Source organism: Anolis carolinensis, chromosome 2 (genome assembly GCF_035594765.1).
Source record: "Anolis carolinensis isolate JA03-04 chromosome 2, rAnoCar3.1.pri, whole genome shotgun sequence".
NCBI classification, from domain to species: domain Eukaryota; kingdom Metazoa; phylum Chordata; class Lepidosauria; order Squamata; family Dactyloidae; genus Anolis; species Anolis carolinensis.
Window position 1 is genome coordinate 63,133,168 of NC_085842.1, and position 19,139 is coordinate 63,152,306.

Consider the following 19,139-nt stretch of genomic DNA (forward strand, 5'->3'; position numbering starts at 1 on the left):
AGTATCCTGTTTTGCTGAGCTTCTGGGGAAGAAGGAGGGAGCAGCAAATCTGTCACCCTGCATGCAGTTCTCTTTCAGTGATATTTCCCCCATCACATGGGGAAAGCATCACCGTTGCTCCATTGGAGCCAGCACAATACGGGAGGCTTCCCATGTTGTCAGGGAAGCGTCTGGCAACACTTTCACCCCAGTTGGGAATGTAGCCTACACTGGAAGTCACACAATGTTGTGTGATGTCTGGTGTTGGCCTCTATCCCCCAGATGAGTGAAAGCATCCTAGGACACTAAAATCACCATGTCTGATGAAGCTATAAGTGCTCCAGGGGAAGACACTCCACCATGCTCTGAGGCAGCATATTCTACTATCGAACAGTTTTGACTGTCAGGAAGTTTTTCCTAACATTTAGATGGAATATATCCTTTCATGCAGTTTGAATCCATTGCTTTTGGTCTCTTCACCTTTTCTTCTCTAAACTTAACATATCCAGCTCCCTAAGCCATTCCTCTTAAGACATGCTTTCTAAACCTTGGAGTTTAGCTATGCCTTGTGTGCAAAATTACTGATAATTTTCCTGAATTTCACACTGTCCATGGATGTTTCTGGTTCTGGTGTTATTTGATGAAGAGAAGTGTCTCTCTGTCCTTTTTTCCCTTTACAATCCATAATGGGAGCTAATTGTTAGACAACTACTTTTTGATAAAGATCCATTCTGAGCAGGGGAAACCATTCCGATGGGGGCTACATTCCTCTCTTTTTGCTACAGAGTCTGTGTCTGTGGTTTGAGAAAATTGCAGCTCTAGAGAATCAGAGAGAGAGAAAGCAGAGTCTTGGAGTCTGTGACCTAATAACATTTTCATCTGTTAGTTACATTTTTCTAAAGACTAAAAAAGGAAGGAGAGGAATTTGGAGTATTCAAAGCAGTGTTTCCACCTTTGCTTAATATGTATTGGTTGCAACTCAATATTAGGAAATATGACAATGACCTATTTCCAAACAGAAATCAAATGTGCATTTTATTCAGGAATAAGACTCATGAAATGGGAGAAGGGGTGGATTGGATTCTAGTCTTTCCCAAGGGGCCCAGGCAAAAGCAAACTGCTGCATCCTCTCCTAGCTTTGCTGTTCCTCTTCCTTAATAACATTTGCCATTTTGATTGCCTGTCTGCCTCTTTCCCAGAGTTTTGTCCGGGAAGGTTTTATCTGTGGAGTGTTGGAAGCTTTAAGTCTGCCCAAGGCAAGCATATTGGTAATGCTATGGCCCAGCATGGGATGGTTTGGGGGCCTATCAGAGCTACTTGCTCCATGTCACCCTCATATGTGAAGTTCTTCAGAGCCCTGCAAGGCAAGATTGAAGCTCCTGGTGTGATTAGCTGGCTATAATAGGGAGCACCAGCCAGAGACCAATCTGCTCTATCAAAGGCTTGGGCTTTTAATTTCATTGTAGCCATAGCTCCTGATTTACTGGATTAGCCATGCCTCGGGCCACAATTATAGCATATGTTGTGCCTGTTGTTGGAAGGTTTCCTTTTCATCATTTAATCAAATAAAGTGCATTTGTGGATTATACAATCGTTCTCAGACCCCGATAATCTTTTTTCTGCTTAGCTGTGCACTAGAACTTGAAGGCAAACAAAGACATTCATTGCAGTTTTTGGAGGCTGTGGCTTCTTGCCGGGAGCTCTGACTCCCCAGAGATCCAGGTTGCAATTTGTATTACAATGTGTCCCAAAGTTCACAAAATATTAGGAAAGTTTTCTCCTCCATGTCCTAGTAATTTAAGCTTCCAATTCCTAGCAAAAAAAAAAATGGCACAAATAGTAAGAGAGAGAAATATCTTGAAGAAGTAGAGGATAATGGAACAATGACAAGGAAGCACTTCCCCAAAAAACCTTTGGGGAAGATGCACAATGTGAGAGAAATAAGTTTTTGTTTGTGTCCCCCCCCCTTTTTTTTTTTTGATAGCTATAAAATTGGTGACTATAGGGTAAATTGTAGGCTCATACATCAAGTTTGTGGGAAAGCATTTCCTATACTGCGAGTCATTCTCATTATAAAAACTTATTTCTCTATTGTAACTTTTATTCTCTACCAATTTAAAAACCAAGTTATGAGTAAAGGGAATAATACTCTTCCGGTCATAAAATGTGTATGCAACATTCTGTCCAATAAAAGTGAGTGAGGGTTTCTAAAGCTATTCTTCCTTTTGCAGATTGTCTCAATGGGGCAGGAGCTAGGGGAGGACTATTCCAAAAGCAGTGAGCTGCAAACTAGAAATAAGGGGGGGCACCCAATGGGATAATAGTTTGTGTACAAAACAAATATTAATGAATTTCTTTATTTCTGTGTGAAATATTCCCACTGATTTAATGCCATCCTTTGCATTGTGGCTTTAAATCACATGTTCAGAATATAATATTTTTCTGCTACTAATTTGCTAAAGGAACACATTTTATTTCAACCTGCATATTCTTTACGATAGCTCAGAGGTCTATAGCCAATCATTAGTCCCAGTTAGAATAGACACATTAAATCAATGGAGCTTACATGAAGCTTTGGGCTGAAATTCTATGTTGCAATAATGGATTCACAACCTAGAGATATGGATCTATAACAGTTTCATGTTCAGTAATAGTACGTAGTCATGATTGTAGCACTATTGTGCCCTTTGAAACCTACTCCATTAGGAACCAGTCACACACACACAGAGACATATGTTCAAGTCTTGATAGGGGTGCAGGAAGAGGATGTTGGGCAAGGCAGAAGCTGACCCCTGACATAATTCCCTGCAGCCTTTCTTACTCTTCCCATGTCCCGATCACCAGCTGAACATGGAGATTCAGTATAGCTATCAGTACAGCTGTTGCCTAGTAAGGGGTGGGTTGGCAGGAGATTCTACTTAGTAACACATGGATAATTAAGTAGACAATGTAGAATATGGACTTGAGAAGTAGAAGTACTTCTACTTCTGAATATGGACTTGATTTGCTACCCTACATACTCACGTATAAGTCTAAAAATGTAAGTCAAAAGATCAACCTAAAAACCTGATCAATGTGACTACTGCACCTTAACTCTTATCAAAAGGAACTATCCCCTTCTCTGACAAAAGACAAGAGCTCAGTCCATCCCAGCAGAATCTAAGGGAAGCACTAGCCCCCTCTATTCTCTCTGCCATGGTGATGCTTCTGGCTTTTTTGAATGCCTAGTTGAGGAAGTGATAGCTGTGGCCAAAGATGACTGGCCTCTGGGGTGGCACTGTTGCTTTCTCCTCTATGCTGAATGACCTTCAACGTATCCATGGGTCATATCAAAGCCCATCATATTAGTGTCAAACCTTCTTTTCAACTTATACATGAAGTCAACTTATACATGAGTATATAAATAAGATGTCATTGACTCAATGTGTCTTCTCTACTTAGATTTAGACCAAAGTTAGCATTGTCTTTTTCTACAATTTCAGATCTTTGTTGTATCCCACCAATAATGGTTTCTCAGCATGTTCCTATTTGCACACATGTTGGTTTGTGATGTCATCAACAAATACAAGAGAAATGACAGCAACCTAGGCTGGTGAGTGAGTCCCATAAACAGCAGCAAAGGGCTTTATGTATCTGTGATGTTCTTTTGGATAATCACTCAGGGATGAACTTGCTATGAATGGTAGATTGTGGGCTAATCAATACTAGTCAGTTATTGCAGGGCTGGTCCAAAGCAGACTGACCATGAAGTATCCATGGTGATGGAGTGATGTCTACGCTGTCCAGATGGGCCAAAGGTTATTTGGTTGGGCTGTCAATTTACCTTCCTAGTTGCTGTCACTGCTGCCAGATGACCAGGGAGAAGGGGTGGGGGTGTCAGCCCATACTGGCAAGTCCTATGCTTCCATACATGATCATTAACACTCTTGGTCCATGACTCTTTCGGCCATTCCAAAGAGAATATTTTAAATTTAAGGGCATTTAAAAAGGAAATAGTTTGCATTATTTAACTAGGATGTAGCTTGCTTGGTCTAACTGTTTGGGTGATGGACTAGTGGGAGACAAGAATCCAAATCCCCACTCGGCTATGGATGGCCTTGGGTACACTGCACTCTTTCAGCCTCAGAGGAAAGCAAGGGCAAACCCCCTCTGAACAAATTCTCCCAAGAAAATCCCATGATAGGGTCATCTTATGATTAACAAATATGCCTTTTTGCCACACAAAAGAGCAGCAGCTAGGTTTACCCCCCCACACACACACACACAATATATGTCTAAGTCTAAGGAACTAGCATGATGTTGTGGTTCAAATATTTAAAAATATTTTTGGGGACCAGGGCTTAAATTCCAGTTCAGCCATGAACAGCACTGGGTGGCCCTGGGCAAGTCACATTCTATCAGCCTCAGAGAAAGGCAGTGGCAAATTCCCCCTGAACAAATCTTGACAAGATTATTCTGCACAAGGGTTACCATGACCTGAAGTCAACGTAATGGCACATAAAAACAATCATTTGCATCTACAAGTCTTTGGCAGGTGGAAGGAGAGAACATCCACAATCAGGATAAATTGCTGCCCAGATTTTGATAAAATGTTGCAACAGAAAATAATGGAATATTATGTGTGCCATGCATGGGTGTCAGGTTAAAGCCTTAATTTGTTTCAAAAGAACTTTCAGCATGTTTGATGTAATAGTCTGAGGTGAATTCTGAGAACATTAAAAAGCACAGCCTAATATTTTAGCAAGAGCCACAAGTCCCTAGGGGGTCATCATGCATGTGGGTACTGTGCCTGTTCTAAATACACCTCCGAGATGGCTGACTATGCGGATTATAGTTATTTTAAAAACTCTTCCACTCTGAAACATTCTTCAGCATCGAAAGCCTGTATTGTGACTTAATGTTTTATGAAACAAAAAAAAACTGCTTAAAGAATAAAATACAACTATCAATAAACACATGAAGGCATATTTCTTCTTTGGCCTGTGGATTCTAATTCAGTACTTGCTTTCCAGTCCTGGTCTGTGATTGCTCCAGTAGAATTGCCTATGCCAGCTCTAAAAGCACAAATAGACAGCATCTTTTTCGAACTAAGAAAAAAAAATCAGGTATACCTTTTTTGTCAATTACAGTAGAGTCTCACTTATCCAACACTCGCTTATCCAACGTTCTGGATTATCCAACACATTTTTGTAGTCAATGTTTTCAATACATCGTGATATTTTGGTGCTAAATTTGTAAATACAGTAATTACTACATAGCATTACTGTATATTGAACTATTTTTTCTGTCAAATTTGTTGTATAACATGATGTTTTGGTGCTTAATTTGTAAAATCATAACCTAATTTGATGTTTAATAGGCTTTTCCTTAATCCTTCCTTATTATCCAACATATTCGCTTATCCATCGTTCTGCCGGCCCGTTTATGTTGGATAAGTGAGACTCTACTGTACTCAGGCCCGGGCCAACATGGCACGCTGACCACGCCCCCGCGTTGGGTGCAACCTTCCCAGGGGCGCTATTGAGCTCCTGGGAGGCAGGGCCACACCTGGCGGAGGCGGGGCTGCGCGACGCGGGAGGTAGGGTCGTGTGATGCGGGAGGCGTGGCCAGGTCTGGCCCCGCCTCCTGCGGGGCACACCCTAGCACAGCCAGGCTGCATGTGGCAGCCGTCCTTCTAGGTCACGATGAAGGCCACGGCCTGGAAGGACTCCCGCCGCATGCAGCCTGGCTGCCCGGCCAGGGCGTGCCCCGCGGGAGGCGGGACTGGCCACGCCTCCCACGGCACGCGCCCGCTCTGGCGGGAGTCCTTTCAGGCTGCGGCCTGGAAGAACTCCCGCCGCAGCCCGGCTGAGCCAGGACGCGCGCCGTGGGAGGCAGGCCACATCTGGCCCTGCCTTCCGCGCCCCGCGCGCCCTGGCCCCGCCTCCCGTGCCACCCACACCACAGGAGGCGTGGCCGTCCAGCGCAGGAGGCGGGGTTAGGCACTGGAGGCGGAGCCAGTCCTGGCCACGCCCCCTCGGTGCGGGGGAGGGGACGCAAAAAAACTTACCCCTTGAAATTTCCTCGGGCCAGTCCTGACTGTACTTAATAGAGCAGGAGTGCTGACCTGAAGCTTGGCTCATTTTTGCTGCTATAAATCTCAAGGGTCAGAATATTACAGTTTTGCATGAAGACCTATTAAGTTATGCTGGGCCATCCAGGTTTGTGGCCAGTAGCCAGATTCCTAGCATAAGAAGAAAACAAGCTTGCCCATCCACCCCCCCCCCACCCCCTCAATATGACATCCCTTCAAATATTTAAACATGACTCTTGCGTCCCCTTTCAACTGTCTTTTCTCCAAGCTAAACATAACCATCTCCATAAAATGCTTTTCACAGGGCTTGGCTTTCAAACATTTGATCATTTTGGTCACCCTTCTCTGGACATTCAGAAATTAAGGACAACTTCTTCCATGATACGCCAAGTCCCTCTAGAGGTCTTAGTGGATCATGTGAATGCCGGTCCACTTTGTTCTCCACTAGAATTGAAAAAGTAGTTGGAAGAACTTTTAGACAGACAGGGGTGGGGTAACTTTGGTCTTTGAGGATGGAAGAAAGGAATACCACAACAAGCAAAAAGTGGAATTACACTTGTGTGTGTCACTAACAAGATGGCAACCTGTGTGGGTGCTTGGACTGTGAATGCTCGGAATGGCTTGATCCAAGCTGGATGTCACCATGTGGATATGGTCTAAATTAATAGATAGTAATATCTGTCCCATTATTGGGAGAAAGACTCTATAAATAAATATGGGTGGGGGGAGGAGGACAGGCTGGGTATCCCTTATCTGAAATGCGGGTCCCTATATTTGCATATATATGTATATTCCAAGATTTTATGGAGATGGGACTCAAATCTAATCAAGAGATTCATTTATGTTTCCTACGCACCTTATACATAGAGCCTGGAGGTAATTTTATACAATAAACATGTTTTATGCACGAAACAGAGTATGTACACTGAACTATCAGGCATCAAAAGTGTCACTATCTCATTTTGGAATTCTGGATAATGAATGCTCAATCAGTAGTAATATTAGACGAATTATTTTAGAACATACCATGAACTCTTATTTTTACTTCTGTCACTGTGAATTGCAAGTTGCTGTCTTCAATAAACACTGGAGTACCTCAGCGAAGGGAATTTAGGAGACCAAAAGAAAACATTATACCCAGAAAAACGGCTGCCTTATGTGAAACTTTTCTCTGAGCCGAAAGCCTTGTTCCCTTAAACAATGGCCCTTTATCCTTTCTGGACAAAGTGCTTCATAATACTTTTGGTGCCTCCTGTTGTGAAGAGGCAGCTGATCACTTGACCTACACAGCGCTTTGGTATGAGAATGGCTGGCAGCAAATAACTCAGCACTTGGACTGGCCTTTGCTATCAGCCTGAATTGCTTGGCAGCTGGGTAGATTACACAGTGGGCGGCTGCATTGCAGAGGACGGGTGGGTGGGGAGACCCTAATGAGCACTTTGTGCCATTAATTGCTTAGGATGTTGCTTATTCACAGGTATTTTCCATGGTATTTTCCACACCACAAAAGTATAAGTGCTATTATTCCACTTACACTGCCATGTTCTGTCCTGTGGAACTCTGGTATTTTCAGTTGGGGGGGGAGCATTTAGAATTCTTGTCATGACAAACCAGAAGCTTAGTGGAATAATAGTGCTATAACTGTAGTGCAAATAGGTTCCTGGTGTATATCTCAGAGAGGTTCTGTGAGGGAATATGAAATTAAGACTCCAAATTGTGATGAGTTCACTGGAAAGGGTTGCTATGGCGATGGCTGTTTGGCTATGTCAGCTAGAATTCTGATTGGTTGCTGCCTTCTGGCTTGACAGAGGCAGACCAACGGTTTTTCCAACTGACGTTTTCAGTTTCAGGTTGTCTTCTCTTCTGGAGAGTGGAAGAAAGGAGCTGACCAGATTTTTAGTCAGGAATGTAACGGCTGTCATGCCCTCCAAAGTTTTGAATATTTAAAGAAGGAATGAGGCATATTTAAAAGGACTGTTGCATACTGTTGCCCTGTGTATGTGTTTGAACTCTTGAACCAAAATAAAGATACTGTTATTGTTTCACTCAAGCCTAAAGTGACAAGTCTTATTACACAGAAGAGTTTATCTTGATTTAAAGACGGTGATAAAGCTTCTGTTTACATATTTATCTTGATTTTATTTACACAAACCGCCACAGGGTTTACACAGCCATTTAACCTAAGTCAGGGAGTGAATTAAAGAGAAGCAGTTTGCTGCAGACAAACACAAGCACCCCAGGAACTGGTTGGAGGCTGGGATGGCGGCCACAATGATCCGCTGATTGCAGATCATTCCGAATCCAGGAATATGTTTTCTTGCCTCATCTGGTGGATGGACTGATGTGCGTCAGCATGACCACTGCTGATGGGCATCACCATATCTGTTCAGGATCAGTGCTAGACTAAGGCAGGACACAACAATAAGGAGGCAGAAAGCAGGCATTCCCATGAGAATGTTGTGGTTTCATCTGGGGGGAGATGTTTATCTTCCAGCAGGTTTAACAAACGTGTCAGGACCAGCCCTGTCCTGACAAGCGCTCCACATTTCTGTCTTGATTTCAGCCCAGCATCGGATATACACTGATTGGCTGCAGCAAATTTTGTGGCTTATTCTAGAAAAAATTTTTTAGAAATGTGCTGTCTCTGGCTGGATGCTTGCTGCAGTGTGTATTGGGGGTGTCCATTTTGTAGATGCCTCAACCTCAAGACAGCTTCAAATTGCACTTTAATGAATTTATTTATTTACTTTATTTCTACCACATGGGGGACTCAGAGCAGCTTAGAAGTTTTGGCAAAAATCCAACGCTAGTGTTATACAATGAACACAAAACTCAATAACATGTAAATTACAATTAAAACGGATTAAAACATGTAACCAAATCTCAGCTATCATAAGGATTCTGCTAAAAGAGGGAAGGATTTTTCCTGAATGATGGCAGAAGTGAACCAGCGTCAGCAGCAGGGATGGTGATGTAGCAGAGCAGCAAGATGGCAGAGCCCTGTATGGCTGAGACCCCCACAGGCATGGTCCTTTTATGCCCCGGCCTCTGGAGGCAAGCAGGTGTTCTTGTTGGGCTGTGCTTCGCAGAGTCACAGGGCCAGGGCCTCAGTTCTGCAAGGAGTGAGTTCCAGGAGCTGAGGCAGAGGCAGCAAAGAAAACAAAGGCTGCCTCTTTCCTCAAAGCCCCTGGTGATGGTACCTTCACTCCCTTGATGGTCCTCTATCTTTAACGCCTATGTGGAGCTGCCCCAAATTTCTGTACTATCTGTATGTAGAAAAATTAGTCACAAAAAACAAAGTTAATGACATTATGGGATTTTTGGTTGAGGAGGGGGTCAGAACTGAGGGCAGAACAAAGTTCCATTCCAGGCACAACCAAGTCACATTTCTAAAGCAAATCAACAAGTGGGAATAAAGTTACTTTATTGGTGTAATCAATGACATTTCTAGTTACTTTTTAAAGGACAATTTAGGTATTCTTTGAGGCATTGTAGCAGGAATTCTGTCAAGTTGAATACCATTCTCTAATCAAGTCTAAGGCCCCCTCCAGCTTCAAGTGCAATGAAGTCAATTGCAGATCTACGGTTAGGTGGATCTGTAATTTGCTAAGCGAACGAACCCAAAGAGTGCTCACCAATGCGTTGTCTTCATCTTGGAAAGAAGTCACGAGTGGAGTGCCGCAGGGTTCCGTCCGGGGCCCGGTTCTGTTCAACATCTTTATTAACGACTTAGATGAAGGGTTAGAAGGCACGATCATCAAGTTTGCAGATGACACCAAATTGGGAGGGATAGCCAACACTCCAGAAGACAGGAGCAGAATTCAAAACGATCTTAACAGACTAGAGAGATGGGCCGAAACTAACAAAAGGAAGTTCAACAGGGACAAATGCAAAATACTTCACTTTGGCAGAAAAAATGGAATGCAAAGATACAGAATGGGGGACGCCTGGCTAGACAGCAGTACATGTGAAAAAGATCTTGGAGTCCTTGTGGACAACAAGTTAAATTTGAGCCAGCAATGTGATGTGGCTGCTAAGAAACCCAACGGGATTTTGGCCTGCATCAATAGGGGTATAGCATCTAGATCCAGGGAAGTCATGCTACCCCTCTATTCTGCCTTGGTCAGACCACACCTGGAATACTGCGTCCAATTCTGGGCACCGGAGTTGAAGGGAGATGTTGACAAACTGGAAAGTGTCCAGAGGAGGGCAACTAAAATGATCAAAGGTCTGGAGAACAAGCCCTATGAAGAGAGGCTTAAAGAACTGGGCATGTTTAGCCTGCAGAAGAGAAGGCTAAGAGGAGACATAATAACCATGTACAAATATGTGAGGGGAAGTCATAGGGAGGAGGGAGCAAGCTTGTTTTCTGCTGCCCTGCAGACTAGGACGCGGAACAATGGCTTCAAACTACAGGAACGGAGATTCCACCTGAACATCAGGAAGAACTTCCTGACTGTGAGAGCTGTTTGGCAGTGGAACTCTCTGCCCCGGACTGTGGTGGAGGCTCCTTCTTTGAAGGCTTTTAAACAGAGGCTGGATGGCCATCTGTCGAGAATGATTTGAATGCGATTTCCTGCTTCTTGGCAGGTTGTTGGACTGGATGGCCCATGAGGTCTCTTCCAACTCTACTATTCTAAGATTCTATGATTCTATAAGTCACTTAAGTTGCAATGCGACTACATTGGGAGTTGAGCTCGATGGGACCTCCCTCTGAGAAAGAATCCAGAAATGATCCAGTATGTGGCTATAATTCTCTTGGTCTCACCTGTGCACTCCTGCACCATTTTGTACAAGATTCTCACAGGGCTTACTGAGATAGTGCACAAAAAGTGCTATATAAAAGTTATGAAGATGATCTCCAAGCTGGTGGTATTTATTTCTATTCAAATTGCCTTCCCAATAGTATTTTGTTTAGGTACGTTAAACAATTTCAGCAAGATCTACTAGGATGATAAGAATGTATATGACGGCATGTTTTCTAGGCCACAAGGAGCCAAAATTACAGTTTTAAAATAATTTGACATAGGGAGACCTTCAACTGCAGTGAAATAGAGCTCATTCAGCTTGTTTGCTGTAAATGCATTGTTTGTTTAATGTAAACCAAGTGTGCCCATTTCCTTTCAAAAAAATATTGCTAGGCAACCAGACTATCTTTATATCATCATGGAGATATGCATTGGGTTGAAGAAAAAATGACCCTCCACAGATTCTTCCTGATGTGCCCAACATGAGAAGTTACATTTTGGATTGCAGTTTGCAAAATGTACTGGACAGCATAATCATAGTTGTAATTATACTATTATAGCTGTTTTACATTCCTTTAACTACCAAGGCTCCATTCAAAAAATGTGTATGGGTGTAGTGAAATGCTTAGAATCTTCTGTTGCAGTGTTCAAGCAAACTACAAATCCCAGGATTCTGTAGGATGGCGTCACAGCCATTTATGTAGCATGAAACCAATGTTACTATGTCATGCAGATACTACCAGATACGTCCCAGTGACATGGGACGGTGAACTTTGGCTTTCCAGATGCTTCTGGATTGTAGTTCCCATCAGCCTGGCTAATGCTGAGGGATGTCAGGGATTAAGGTTTCTCCAGCTTTGCTTCCTGAAAAGAAGTGAATTGGGCTGAAAGAGGGTGGCAGGGGAATGGGCATCAGCAACAGCATGAGGAGGAAATGGCAGGAAATGGGAACCACTGAATGACTCTTCCAAACCTGAAAAGAAAGGGTGCATCTACACTGTCAAATTAAATTTGACACCACTTTAACTGCCATGCCTTGGTGCTTTCAGCCTTCTCTGCTAAATAATTCCAGTGATTCACCAAACTGCAACTCTCATGATTCCATTGCATTGAGACATGGAAGTTAAAGTGGTGTCAAACTGCATTAATTCAACAGTGTAGATGCACCCTGAGTCTGCAGTAGTATCTGATATTATGAGCTTCAGAGGAGAAACACTGGCCTCTTTTAAACCAATTTGACCCAAATCTGGCACCAAGTCTGTGAATATTTACCTTGCTGTAGCCTGGTTAGTGAAGCTAATTTGGAATTCTGCTGTATAGGGCCTTTTATAAGGTTCAGATAATTCTCTCCTTATTTTGGCTGTTACTAAATGAAATTTGAAACAATAAACCTAGTATAATGCAGCACTGAACTTTCTCAAGTGGCATTTGTATGCTGCAAGCTCTGAGATGACAAATGCAACAGCTACATTAACTCAGTCACAGTAGAAATATGTTGTATTTTATTCTTGTAGCTTTTGCCTTTAATGCATAGTTCAGTACATTACTGTTTATGTTCAGTGTAAAATGTATACCATAAAATGAATGTATACTATAAAATATACAGCATGTGTGTAATGGGGATAAGTTAATATGGGCTGTAACTGTGTTAACCTATGCACAGTGTGGCATTTTGTGTGTATGCCTTTAACGGTTCTCCTTTAAAATTGCCTATCAACTAAAAATAAAACTCTATCTGAGAATGTGTCTCTGAGATAAAGGGATTAAGGCAAAGAGACCTTTTCTTTTCTTGATTGCCAATCTGTTAGCAAGAGTTGCCATAACCTTTCCTCCCAGGAGTTTTGCTATCTGGGCAAGTTAATGTGGCTGGATTAGACCCAAGTATTCACTTTCCTTCCTTCTGTACACTTATTAAATGAAATCCTACCTGGTCTCATATATTAAAAGAGGCCCATATATGAAACCACACTATGGCTCCCATCACCAGACCCAGGACACACTAAGTCACCTTGATAGCTCCTTCCCAATTGATATTTTGTGGCTGTTAGAAAGCAGAAGAGGGGACAGGAGAAGTGGTTAATCTGGATATTGGTGTAGGCAGTAGCATTTGGTCTAGATGGATATTAATGTTAGTCAGATCAAGACAGAGGACATCTACAAGGGCCAGAAAAATAGTACAGGTCAATAACTGGCTCAGAAGATGGTGTCAGGAGGAACTCTTTGGCTTCCTAGACCATGGCCTGCTTTTCAACGAGGAAGGCCTACTGGCAAGGGATGGGGTGCATCTCACACAAGTAGGAAAACACCTTTTTGCTCACAGACTAGCAAACTTCATCAGGCGCACTTTAAACTAGGTCAGTCGGGGGAGGGGGACAATAGCCTTGCGAACAGTATTTTACCCACGACCACAGGGAATCGCCATAAGGCTAAATGGGGTTGCACAAACACGACAAGGACCAATTACCAAGAACACAATAATCCCAAAGAAACAGCTCAGGGGAAGGTCCCAGGGGCTTACATGTCTTTACACTAATGCACAGAGCATGAGGAATAAACAAGACGAACGCCAACCTTTAGCACAACGCCACACTTACGATGTCATAGGAATCACTGAAACCTGGTGGGATGACTCCCATCACTGGAATGTAGCCATTGAAGGCTATAACCTCTTTCACAGAAACAGAATAAACGGGAGAGGAAGGGGAGTAGCCCTATATGTCAAAAACATTTACGTTGCAGAAAAGATGCAAGATGGCAATCCGGAAAACCAGCTTGAAAGCATCTGGATAAAAATCAAGGGAAACTGGATTCAAAAAGATCTTGTCGTGGGAGTCTACTACAGACCTCTGAACCAGGATGAAGAACTTGATGTAGCCTTCTGTCAGCAGCTGACCAAACAGGCACAAAGAAGAGATATAGTACTCATGGGCGATTTCAACTATCCTGATATTTGCTGGAAAACAAACTCGGCCAAGAGTACAAAGTCCAACAAATTCCTCGCTTGCCTTGCAGACAATTTTATGGTCCAGAAGGTAGAAGAGGCAACAAGGGGACTGGCTACTCTTGATCTCATTCTAACAAACACAGAGGACCAGATCAATGCAGTTGATTCTTAGGGGCAAGTGACCATGTGCTCCTGCAGTTTGCGATACAAAGGAAGGCCGAAACGAAGACAAGTCAAACCCACATTCTGGACTTCAGGAGAGCTGACTTCCAAAAATGAAGGAAATACTGAGCATCAGTCCATGGACGCCAATACAAAAAGACAAGGAAGTTAAGGATGGATGGGAGTTTTTAAAAAGTGAAATACTCAAGGCGCAAATGCAAACAGTGCCAATAAAGAATAAAAACAAGACAAGTGCAAAGAAGCCAGAATGGATGTCCAAAGAACTTCTAATTGGTCTAAGACTCAAAAAAGACATGCACAAGAAGTGGGAAAAGGGAGAAATCGCCAAAGAAGAATTCAAATGAATAGCCAACTCCTGTAGGGAAAAGGTTCACAAGGCCAAAGCGCAAAACGAGCTCAGGCTTGCCAGGGACATTAAAAACAATAAAAAGGGCTTCTTTGCTTATGTCGGTAGGAAAAGGAAGAACAAGGAGGTGATAGGGCCTCTGCGAGGAAAAGAAGGGGAAATTCTGACAGGGGATAGGGAAAAGGCAGAACTATTTGATGCATTCTTTGCCTTAGTCTTCTCACAAAAAGAAAGCCTCAACCTCAGCAACATGGAGTGGATGAAGGATTGGGGGAAATCCAACCCCAAATAGGGAAAGAAATAATCCAGGAATACCTGGCCGCTCTAAATGAATGTAAGTCTCCAGGGCCGGATCAACTACACCCAAGCGTATTGAAGGAACTAGCAGAAGTTATTTCAGAACCACTAGCAATCATTTTTGAGAGCTCTTGGAGAACGGGAGAAGTCCCAGCAGATTGGAGGAGGATGAATGTGGTCCCTATCTTCAAGAAGGGAATAAAGGGAACCCAAACAATTACCATCCAGTTAGCCACACGTCAATACCAGGCAGGATTCTGGAAAAGATCATTAAGGAAGTGGTATGCAAACACTTAGAAACAAATGTGGTCATTGCTAATAGTCAACTCGGATTTACCAAAAACAAATAATGTCAAACTAATCTGATCTCTTTTTTCGATAGAGTTACAAGCTGGGTAGATGTGGGGAATGCCATGGATGTAGCCTATCTGGATTTCAGTAAGGCCTTTGACAAGGTCCCCCATGACCTTCTGGTAAACAAGCTAGTCAAATGTGGGCTAGACAAAATTATGGTTAGATGGAGTCCACAGTATGTGAGTGTTGAGAAGAGCAAACCACAGACCACCTACTACAATGCAGTCTGAGCCCTGCCACATGCACAATGGGGGACCTTCTTACAGCAACACCAGAGGCACTCCAAGTGGCCAGCTTCTGATAAAAGAAAATTTAGTATAATTGCAAGTTTTAAACTTTGTTTGTGGTTTTTCTATACATTATAACTGTATTCTCAATTCACTTCTGACACGATAAATAAATAAATACACTGTAGAATTAATGTGGTTTGGCACCACGCTGACTGCTATGGCTCAATGCTATGGAATAATGGGGATTGTAGTTTGGTGAGGCAGAAGCACTATTAGGAAGAGAAAACAAAAGATCTTACAAAACTACAACTCCCACGAATCCATAGCATTGAACCATGGCAGTTAAGATAGAACGATATTAATATAGGTAGAGCCTACTCTCCTCCCCACCCCACCCCTTTTTTTGGCCATGCGAGGACCAGGAAACATGGATCAATGAGAATAAATGTGAGAGATAGTGATGTATTTCACAAGAAGAGTAATTAGTATCTGCAAGCAAAAGGTGAACAACAACCAGCCCAACTCCAACCCCATATAAAATCTAGGGGCGAAAAAGATTCTGACTTCTTTGGTAAGCTTCTGTTTGAAAACCTCCAAAAGAGAAGATTTTACCACCCTGTGAGGCAACATACACCACTGTCAAACAGCTCTCATGATCAGGAAGTTCAGTGGAATCTCTTTTCCTTCAATTTCATTGCTCCGTGCTGTAGTCTCTAGAGCAGGAGGGAAAAAAGCTTGCCCCTCCTCAGTGTGACACTCAAATATTTAAACATGGCTATTATGTCCCTTCTTAACCTTCTCTTTTCCAGGCTAAACACACCTAGTTCCCTAAGCTGGCTTCCAGACCTGTAAGCATTTTTGGTCATCCTTCTCTGGTCACATACCAGCTTGTCAAGCCAGACTAGTAACTACATGCAGGAGTATAAATCACATGCTCTGCTAGCACATGCCTATTACTAAGTGATTGTTTGCTATATTGTTAGGCCCACAGCCAGCAATGTCAATGTGTTTTTATTGATGACTACTTTGTCACATTGATCTATATCCCCTTCTGGTGGCAGTTGGTCTCCTTTTTAAAAAAAGCACACACACACAAACACCCGTGAACTAGGATCTGGGAAACAATACCTTTGAAATGTAATCGATGCCTGCTCCTAATGGTTGAGGATGACTCAAGGGAACGGAGTTTTACGCTCCTCCCTTTATGTTTCTTGGTAATTGGGCAGCAGGCAGAAAGGAACTGCCCTGCTGACTGCAGGCCAGATGAACAGAGAAATGATCAAAGGCAGGGAGCAGCTGGCAGCCTGCCAAGGCAGGGAGAGGGGCCGACAGCAGGGGGGGGGGGGATCCGATGCAAGCAAAACCGGCAGGCCACCCATTTGTGGGCCAATTAATTTGGAGGCATTTGCAAACTCCACAATTGTGTGTGTGTGTGTAGGGCCCCTCCCCTCCTGTTTAGTTTCCCTCTAATGATGTTGGGAGAGGGCTTTTTCTGCTTTCACAGCAGTTCAAATAGCAAAGTAACCCCCTCCCGTCCATGCCATATTTACTGCCTGTTGTAACAGAATATGTCATCAGAAAGCTAGACTGTACGCTGCAGGTGTGTGCACAGCAGAGGGTGGAAAGTATAGCCTTTGACTGTGGTCAAGTGGAAGCAGCAAGTTGGGGAAGAAGGCAGGAAATGTAAGATTACATTTTGGAACTATGTTGGACGTGGCCAAAGGGAATTGCCCAAATTACGCAGAGGCCTTCTACAGAGCTTGGAAACTGCGGTACTTTGAAGCTGAATGCTGACTGAGATCAGTTATAGGTAGCATAGAACGTCCCTGTTAAAACTGTTCCACTAGCTTCCAGATTGTTTCCAGGCACAATTTAAAGTGCTGCTCATGACCTAAAAATCCTTATACAGCTTGGATCCAAGATTTGGAGGTTTCCCAGTATGGACCTGCCAAACCTTTAAGATCTTGGTTTTATCTTGGTTTCATCAATTTTGTGTGTAAGGACACAAAAGAGCCTTCTTTGTGGCTCCATGGGAGGTAGGCTGGCCTTCTCCTTGTTTTGTTTTCCTTTCTCCAACAGCTAGGGGTTTTTTTGGCAGGCAGCTTTTAATATGTGATCATTCTCATGAGCTTTTGTATTGGAGAGCATGCTTTGTTTATGTTTTTGACTTTTGTAGATGTTTTAAATTGTTTCTAAAATGTTGTATTATTAGATTTTAGCTAATTTTATCGGTGGGCTACCTTGGGCTCCACTCTGGAAGAAACACACACACACACACACACACACACACACACACACAGAGACATACTTACATACCATAACATAACATACATAGAGTGCACGGCTCTGGGGCAAGAAGAGGATGGAGATATGTTCCCAAAGTGTTCTGATGATCTCTGCCATTCAGTGCAGTTATTTGGAGTTTAAGGTGAGCTTTGAATGGCATTTATGATCATAGCAATTGTGTCTTGATTATGAATAGGTAGCATAGCTGAACACATTGCAGTTGCCAATCCATAACCCTAGGCTTTGAATCGATAATGGCAATGCAGGATGCCAGCCAAAAGGAGGAGGAAATAAAAATAAAATAATCCCTTATGCCATCATTTTGAGGACGAGGTCAAAACTACTCAGCAATGTTTAGTTAAAACCTCTTGAAGATTACAACTATTTCTAACTGCTTCTCCATTTTACAGGCAGTCCCCAAGTTAGGCTCTGTAGTTTTTTTTTCTTTGCATGTAAGTCGGAACAGGCACATTTTTAAAGTGTAACTCCAGCCATATATATATGCATGCATGTTTTGGATAGCATAGAGAAGGTTTAACATCCTGTGGTGTTTGTTTTGCAGTCTGTGCCCCTGTTCAGAAGACTTCGCCTCACTTTCCAACCCCATAATAAGTGGATTTTGAACAACATGGCTTGTTGTGGAAACAGCAATTGGTGAGAAAGCTTCAATTAAGATTCCTTTTCCTCGTGATAACTCTTTCAGGGGTGAATTTCTTTTTCTAGAGTTGGATCTCTCTCACTTTGTTGTCTCACCCCATTTGTAACTATGAGCAGTTTGTAAATCGGATGTTTGCAACTTGGGTACTGCCTGTATACCAGAGGTAGAATTAAGAGTGAGAGACAGGCAGAAAGAAAGCAAAGAAGAAAAAGCCAAGACATTAGATAGAGAGAATGGGAAATGGGCTTGTTTTAGCTGAGGCAAAGAGAGGGGAAATGGTAGGGAGGAGCATTCAGATCCCAGCATAAAATGAACAAGAAAGGGGGGAAGGGCTGGATAAAAGGCAGAAATCACTGCCTAGAGCCACATGAAAGACCCACCTCCCCTTAATCCCGCCCTGGCCTTTGAAGAGACATGGTTGGCCTCTTTGATCCCAGCACTTGGCAACCAGGCAGGGAGTCGGCCAATTATTTACCCCCCACTCACACACTTTTTGCTTCTCTCCCCCAATATTTATTTCCTTTGCAACTGATCAAAAGCTGAGAGAGCTTTGAAAGCTGGGGAGCAAACTGAAATGTTGAGATGTGTATATTCTATATATATATATATATATATATATATATATATATATATATACACACACACACATATATATATATAGTGTGTGTGTGTGTGTGTGTATATATATATATATATATATTACACACACACACACACACACATACACACACACACTTTAATAATACCACCTTGAAAAATGGGAACACATTAGCAGTGAAATAAGCAAATCCAACTGCACCCAAAGACAAGGCAGGAGAAGCTCTTCCTTTTGGAAAGGAAACAGAGGAAGGGGGCTGAGCAGGCCAAGGGAAATGGGGAGGGAGGCAAGGCGGGCTCTAGGCAAGTTTAGGATGAACTCCGTGAAGAAGGCCTGCTGGATGATGCTGCGGTTAGGTTTTACACACAGAAACATCCACACACTTTTGGCTTGGTCTCACAAGACTTGTTTCAGAGTCGGAAAGTCACAACTTTGGCTTAACT

General features: G+C 42.9%; 2 long non-coding RNA genes across 2 annotated transcripts; both read right to left on the minus strand.

Annotated features, from left to right (window-relative positions):
- Positions 1-987: 987 nt before the first annotated feature.
- Positions 988-8,129, minus strand: LOC134296028 (uncharacterized). The gene is made up of 2 exons (XR_010002586.1): positions 7,587-8,129; positions 988-1,791 (listed from the first exon to the last, which is right to left on the minus strand). It is a non-coding gene; the product is annotated as an uncharacterized LOC134296028 (long non-coding RNA).
- Positions 8,130-8,771: 642 nt separating this feature from the next.
- LOC134296029 (uncharacterized) lies at positions 8,772-18,605 on the minus strand. The gene is made up of 2 exons (XR_010002587.1): positions 9,688-18,605; positions 8,772-9,318 (listed from the first exon to the last, which is right to left on the minus strand). It is a non-coding gene; the product is annotated as an uncharacterized LOC134296029 (long non-coding RNA).
- Positions 18,606-19,139: the final 534 nt, after the last annotated feature.